At 43.9% G+C, this 7,103-nt stretch overlaps 1 protein-coding gene across 1 annotated transcript in view; it reads left to right on the forward strand.

The window, feature by feature from the left end:
• The window catches only part of LOC123275345 (patj homolog), a gene marked incomplete in the record, with an annotated part of 555,954 nt that overhangs the window by 296,366 nt on the left and 252,485 nt on the right, over positions 1-7,103 (forward strand).

Raw genomic sequence — 7,103 nt, forward strand, 5'->3', positions numbered from 1 at the left:
TTAAATACGCTCAGGTCTGATCATGCCTGTTCATGTCTGAAGGGTTAAATACGCTCATGCCTGTTTATGTTTGATCAGGCCTGTCCATGCCTATTCATGTTTAATCAGGCCTGTCCATGCCTTTTCATGTCTGAAAGGTTAAATACGCTCATGTCTGCTCATGTCTGATCAAGCCTGTTCATGCCTGTCCATGCCTAGAAAATTTAATTAAATTTACTCTCCGGTAGGTTTTTAATAATAATTAAAATACGTTTATTTATTGAACAGTAAAATATGCCGTTTATTAATAATTTACAAATTTATTAATCGAAATTAATGTACATAGACTGAACATATTCAAAAAAATTTTCTTAGCATATTTATGGTCCTTAGCATGAATAGGCATAGACAGGCATGAACAGGCATGGACAGGTATGACCATGTCTAATTTTAGGCCTGATCATACATGAACAGGCATGATTAGGTCTGATCATTTTTTTCCGGCTAGATCTGATCAGACTTGCATAGTCAGAGATGTGATAAAAATTTTTTCTTCGACGAAAAAAATTTTTTGGTCATGAGAAAATGTGCAAAATTGTTTTTATCATTACGTTTAAATGATTTGGAAATAAAAAATTTGTTACATTTCCTAAGGGAAGTTTTCGTCTGTTCTGCTCCTGCTTAATATAAAAATCATTACTTCTCTTATTATTTAGATAAATGTGATGTTATAATGAGATTCAATTAAATAAATAAATTAGGACTATCAAAATATATTACAAAATCAATTCTTATATTATATTTATGATCAACTTATTTGATACGTTATGTACTTCATAGAATTTTTGTCAAATAAGATAGCAGCACAGCAGGCGGAAACTTCAAGGCGCACGGATATCACCAAAGTAAAGCAGCATTGAGCGTGGTTAGTAGTTGGATGGGTGACTGCTGGTGTTACAGCCGTACAATTGTATGTCATCATTTTTTTTTTATTTTAATTCATTATAGAGAATTTCGTATGACTCTATCAAGTACTATATCCATAAAATTAAGCAAAATAATTAATTAAAAGTACCAATTGGTTTTCAGACCTGACCATGTCTGATCAGGCCTGATCAGGTCAATTCATGCCTGATCAGGCATGGTCATTTTTCATGTCCGATCAGGCCTGAAGACTCATCCCTGTTCATGTCTGATCAGGTCTAATCATTTCTCCCGGGCCTGGTGGTCTTTTTCAATGGGTACTATAGCACAAAAAACTTTCGAAAAAATCGGAGATGCAAAGGCAGAATGTTGTCCAATTTGGCGTGGAATGCCCAATACCCAAAAAAAAAATTAGGAAAACGGTTGACCCTGAAGGCCATCCCTGCAACTTCCCGCCAATTCTATACCTAAACACTTGAAATTGCACTTATGACGTTTTTGAGCTCTGCAAAAAAATAGCTTTTGTATGCGTTTGAGCTCTTTAAGCTCAGAAGTTTGATAGAAGTTTGATAAAACACTATTTTTTAAATTTTCAAATTGCAATAACTTTTGAGTGAATGAACCGATTTCCACGCGGTTGGTGGCATTTGACGCAATTTTTTAAGCTCCATAAAGAATCTTCAAGTTTAAATTGATACAACAAATAATTTCGGAGTAATTCCGAAAAAACCCTTTTTTCAGTTGCCTTTCGTCAACGATAACTCACCAACGAATCAACTGATTTTGACCGGACCTGAGTTATTCCAATAAAACCCCATTTGAAAAAATTTTTAACTTCCCGCTAAGAAAATCGAAGATTTTAAAAAATCGGGAAGTTATTGTTTTCACCCCGTTTTGCAAAAATCGAGTTTTCATCAGATCTCGACGTTTGAAGGTCACAGGAAGCTTCCCTGTCTATCCCCGCGAGGTTGTCACGGTATCTGTATGTATGTGTGTGTGTGTGTGTGTGTGTGTGTATTTGTGTGTGTGTGTGTTTTTTTTTTTTTTGTTTTAAGGGGGGGGAATGCTTTTTACGGATTCTAGGCATAGTTGTTTGGCCTGAATATGTGGCGACTCGACGCAGTGTCATACTAAAACTCGACGCTAGCGCCCCTACCCACTAAACCCTAAACCCCTTCTCCTCTTTCCCCTAATCCCTCATGGAAACCACCGTTAGGCATTACTTCGTGAGGGGAGGATCTAGCTACTGCTCTTTCTTCTGGTAGCTAAGGTGTTATTTTTACCTTTCTTCTAGTTGTTGTCATTTGCTCTTCTTCTTTCGATGGAACGCAAGTCTATAAGGACTTCTGTTGCAAATGTGCTGATGGCGTTCCAGGAGGCTCTTGATGACAACATTGCTTCTACTATTGTCTCTGGTTGGATTTTCTTCTTTAGGATCATCTCCAGCTCATCTCGCTGTGGGTAAAATCGTGGGCACTCAAAGAAAACGTGCTCCGCGTCTTCATTGATTCCTGGGCAGGACGGGCACTCCGGTGAATCATCATGCTTGAAGCGGTGAAGATACGTCCGAAAACATCCATGTCCTGACAACAACTGCGTCAGATAGTAATTGACCTCGCCATGACTTTGGTTTAGCCAAACGTCGATCTTCGGTATGAGACGGTGTGTCCATCTCCCTGTTGTCGCGGCGTCCCACTGCAATTGCCATCGTGCGATGCTGTTCTGCCGTTCTTTAGCTCTGAGTTCCTCGGTACTTAGTGTGGTTGTCCTCTTTCGTTGGTAAAGGTTTCGTCTTTCCTCAGCTAGGACTCTGAGCGGCAAAGTTTCGGAAATGACACTGCTTCCTCTGATATTGTTCGAAAGGCGCTGGCTACTCTTAGCGCGGTCAATCGGTAAACTGGACATGCTTTCCTCCATGATTCTTGGATCTCAAGTGCGTCGGCCCAAATGGATATACCATATGTGAGGACTGATGTAACTACTGATGATAGCAATGACCTCCTTGTCTGCTTCGGGCCACCGATGTTGGGCATCAATCGTACTAGGTTAGCTACTTCTGCTGATGCTTTGGCGGTCACGTGTTCAACTTGTTGTTTGAAGTTAAGTCGGGCATCGAGCATCACTCCCAGATATCGAATAAATGGTTGGGATGTGATTTCTTGGTCTCCGACGTTTAAATTGATCGTTTCCACCACTTTTTTGCTAGTGATAAGTACAGCCTCGGTCTTCTGTTTAGCCAGTTGTAGATTTACTGTGTCCATCCACTGGTTAATTCGCTCAAAGTTGATAGCGAACATATGTTTTATCTCATCAAGATGCTTGGCGACGATTACTACGGCTACGTCGTCCGCGTACGCTACCAGTTTGACATTTCTTGGTAGTTTTAGTCTTAGCAATCCGTTGTACATGACATTCCAGAGAAGTGGACCGAGAACAGAACCCTGCGGTACACCTCCAATAACATCATACTCCTTTGGACCATTCTTCGTGTCATATCTCAGGACTCTATCTGTGAAGTAGCTAGCGACTATCCTTCGTAGGTATCCTGGTACGTTCATCTCTTGAAGGGCTTGCATGATGCAATCCCAGTTGGCGCAGTTGAAGGCATTTTTTATGTCTAAAGTTGCCACCAGGCAATATTTCTTCGTTCCCCCCTTCCATCTGGTACCGGCGATTGCGTCTTTGGCTATACCAACAACCAGGTTGATCGCGTCCAGGGTTGATCGTCCTTTCCGAAATCCGTACTGATTGTCTGCTAAGAGTGGATCGACAACTGCTTCTATCCTTTGGTGGATTATACGTTCTAGTATCTTACCGGCTGTATCCAGCATGCAGAGTGGACGATAAGATGACGGTTCTTCCGGTGGCTTTTTCCCTTTAGGAAGTAGTACCAGCCGTTGTTGTTTCCACTTCCGAGGAAAAATCCCATTCTTCAAGCAGATGTTGTAGACGTCGAGGAAAAACGCTGGCGCTGCTTTAATGGATGTTTTCGAGGCAATATTAGGAATTCCGTCCAATCCCGGTGCTTTATTATTCCCGACGCGGTAACAAGCTTCCATCAGTTTTTCTTTCGTGACAGGTGGAATATCATTCAGTTCGTCCTGTGTCAACAGATAGTTGAAAACGCGCTGTCGTGGAAACAGCGCAGTCACAATCTTCTGTAAGAGTTGAGGACACGTAGAAGACGGCATTGGCTGATATTTCAGGTGTGCCATGACTACCTTGTAAGGTCTACCCCACAAGTCTTTGTCCACCTCGTTGATTAGCTCTTTCCAGCAGTTCTTCTTGCTATTCTTGATGGCTTTGTTTATATGTCGACGAGCTCTCTTGAATTCTGCGACTAGTTCCGTCACTCTCTTCATCAAGTCCTTGGTCATTTTTTTTGCAGATCCAGTAGTAAGCAGTTCACTATTTAGGGCAGCTGCTAGAGCACCTGGGTCAAAGGATTTTTCCTTCCACCCAACGATGTCAGGTTTCTTAGCCGGTGTTCTAGGATTCTGGTCCTTTGATCCTTCCCAGAGAATCTCATTGTGATCGCTGGCCGTGTAGATCTCCATCACCTTCCAGTCGTAGTTTCCTCTAATGAGGCTGCTGCTGACAAAAGTAAGATCCACAATAGAACTTGCGTCTCCTTTAGTGTACGTCGGCGCATCGCCGCTGTTTAACAATACTACATCTAACGTAGAAAAAGCTTCCAGTAGTTCTTTACCTCGAGCGTGGTGTGTTTGCTGCCCCATTCCACTGCCCAGGTGTTGAAGTCTCCAGCTATTGCCACTGGGTAGTACTGCTTCGCGTCCTCCGTCAGTCGATCCAGAAAGTCCATGAATTCAACAATAGTGAGGCTAGGTGGTGCGTAGCAGCTGTAAAAGCGGATGCCATCTACCGATGCTGCTACAAAGCCGGCGCTGCCATTGTTAATGACACTCTGGAAGGAGAGCTTACGACAGGACCATATGACAGCTTTTCTGGTGCAGTCAGTTTCCCATGGTTGGCCGCCGAAGTGTTTATACGGTTCCGATATAAGCACAAGGTCAAGCTTCTGTTCACGTACTGTCTGCATGAGCAAATCATGTGCCGCCTCACAGTGGTTGATGTTTAGCCGCAGTATTCTCATTTTCGTTTATCAGTTATCTTCTTAAGTGCCTCTTGGTATACTGGGCATCTGTTTGTGCCGGCATGATAGGCGTTATTCTCTGTACCGGATTGATCCGCACACAGTGCGCATTTAGCAGGCTTATTACATTCGGCGATTTTGTGTCCCTCTTCTCCACATTTAATGCAAAGTTTGGAGCGGTCAACTTCACTTGTGCACTGAACCGCACGGTGTCCAAAATGCCAGCATTTATAACATCGGACTGGTCTTAGTACTGTTATAATACGACGATTGGTCCAGCCGATCCTAATCTTGCCGTGTTCTCCTACCACTTTCTGCGTTACCGTTGCTGCCAGAGTCACCGACGCAATTTGGGTGTCGCTACGTAAGACCTTACGAATTTTAATGGCCTCTACTGTTATACCACAATCGTTTCCAGCTGCTTCTTGTAAAGCTGTTAGAATGTCATCTTTAGTTGTAGTATCGTCAATATCGCGAATTTCCAGGTCTTCTTCAGGCCCTGTACTAATGACATTTGCGTCCTCCTTAAGTATTCCCGCGATAGTCTTCTGCAGGTCTTTACCTCTATCACTACTGCCTTTCGACAGCGTGATGAGAATGTTTCCTGTCGCGGTCCTGCGTATCTTCTCAACTGTGTTGCGGACCTGATCTGGCGGAACGTCCGCCTTGATCCGTGTCAGTATTTCAGAATACTTATCTTTGTTCGCTGGACGGATAATAAGTGCCTCCGGTCTCGTTGCTGTTCTTCTTGGCTTCTGGTTCGGCTTCGGTGGAGGCACCAGACGTTTTTCTGGGGGCAGTTTCCTGCGCTCCTTTTTTTGTCCTTTCTGGACTGCACCTTTTCCCAGCCTAGCTTCTTGTTCTGTTCACCAGAGTTTTGTGGAAGATCCTTAACCACTTCCTGCTTTTTGATGGGATGACCAGGTCCAACGTCTTTCAGCTTCTTGGGAGTATGGAAAGCTCCGCCTTCGGGAGAACGAATTTTTCTTTTCAACTTCCTCAGGATGTGGCCGTCTTAGTCAAAGGATTCAGTCTCTGCCGTTGTGATAGTTTCACTTTCTTCTTCAGCGACTGATTCTCCGTCACCTTCGGCTCCAGTGTCCATCGCTTCTTCAACAACCACTTGACTGTTTCTCTTTGATGTAGCACAAGGGGTGCGGTGTAATGATGAGCGCCATTCTTCGTCCAGTTTTTTGAAACGTTGAAGTGCGTTTGCTACACTAGTCGTCTTGTTTTTTATCTCCTTGTGGATGTTGACCTTTGACTGAACGAAAACATTTAACTCGCTGGTCAGTTTCTCTAGGCGTTCCAACGCTTGTGACCGCTTCATTTCAGCGCTCGTTTCAATCGCTGCTTGTTGGGCATGTAGCCCGTTTCTACTCTTGTTTGTTTCCTGTGGTTTACTCATACTTTTTTGATTTACCAGCGCATCGTACGGAGTGGAGTGGGTTGTCATAACTAGGAACGGGTGTACCCTCGGAGATAGTACTCCTACCCCAGTTCCCTGAGGCCTAGCCGACACTTAGCCAGTCCCGGAATACACGGACGGACTGGACTCGCTCGGAGCGGTGAAGATTCCGATCTCTAACACTTACTGCGTACTTCCTGATCAAGGCCCGAAGTGGCTGGCTCCTGATCCACTGCTGCAACTTTCACCTCGGCAGAGCAAGCTCACATCAGCCGTGGCCTGCATCGTCGGAAACTACGATACAGGTTCTGGACACTCCCAGTGAGTTACAGCAGGAACCAATCGTCTTGTTAGGTCAGTTAGTGTGACCAACCCATTAAAGGGGAGTTTTGTCCACGGGAGCTTATTTTGTTTGGTTATTTTGCTTGGCTTCTACCCGCTGTACCTCATCAACTAAGAGATTAAGTGTCATCCAAAGATAGTGAGCGTTCTCCCATCCACTTGGGGAGACGCGCCCGGTAGCAGTATCTCTTCTGCCCCGATTGTGTGTGTGTGTGTGTGTGTGTGAAAGTATGTGAATCGCTTATAACTTTTGAACGGCTTGACCGATTTCATCGCTTTTGATGCCATTCGAAAGGGCTTGACTAAACTTAGATTATGAAAACTATTTAGACCGAT

This window comes from Cotesia glomerata, linkage group LG1 (assembly GCF_020080835.1).
Source record: "Cotesia glomerata isolate CgM1 linkage group LG1, MPM_Cglom_v2.3, whole genome shotgun sequence".
Classification (NCBI taxonomy): Eukaryota; Metazoa; Arthropoda; class Insecta; order Hymenoptera; family Braconidae; genus Cotesia; species Cotesia glomerata.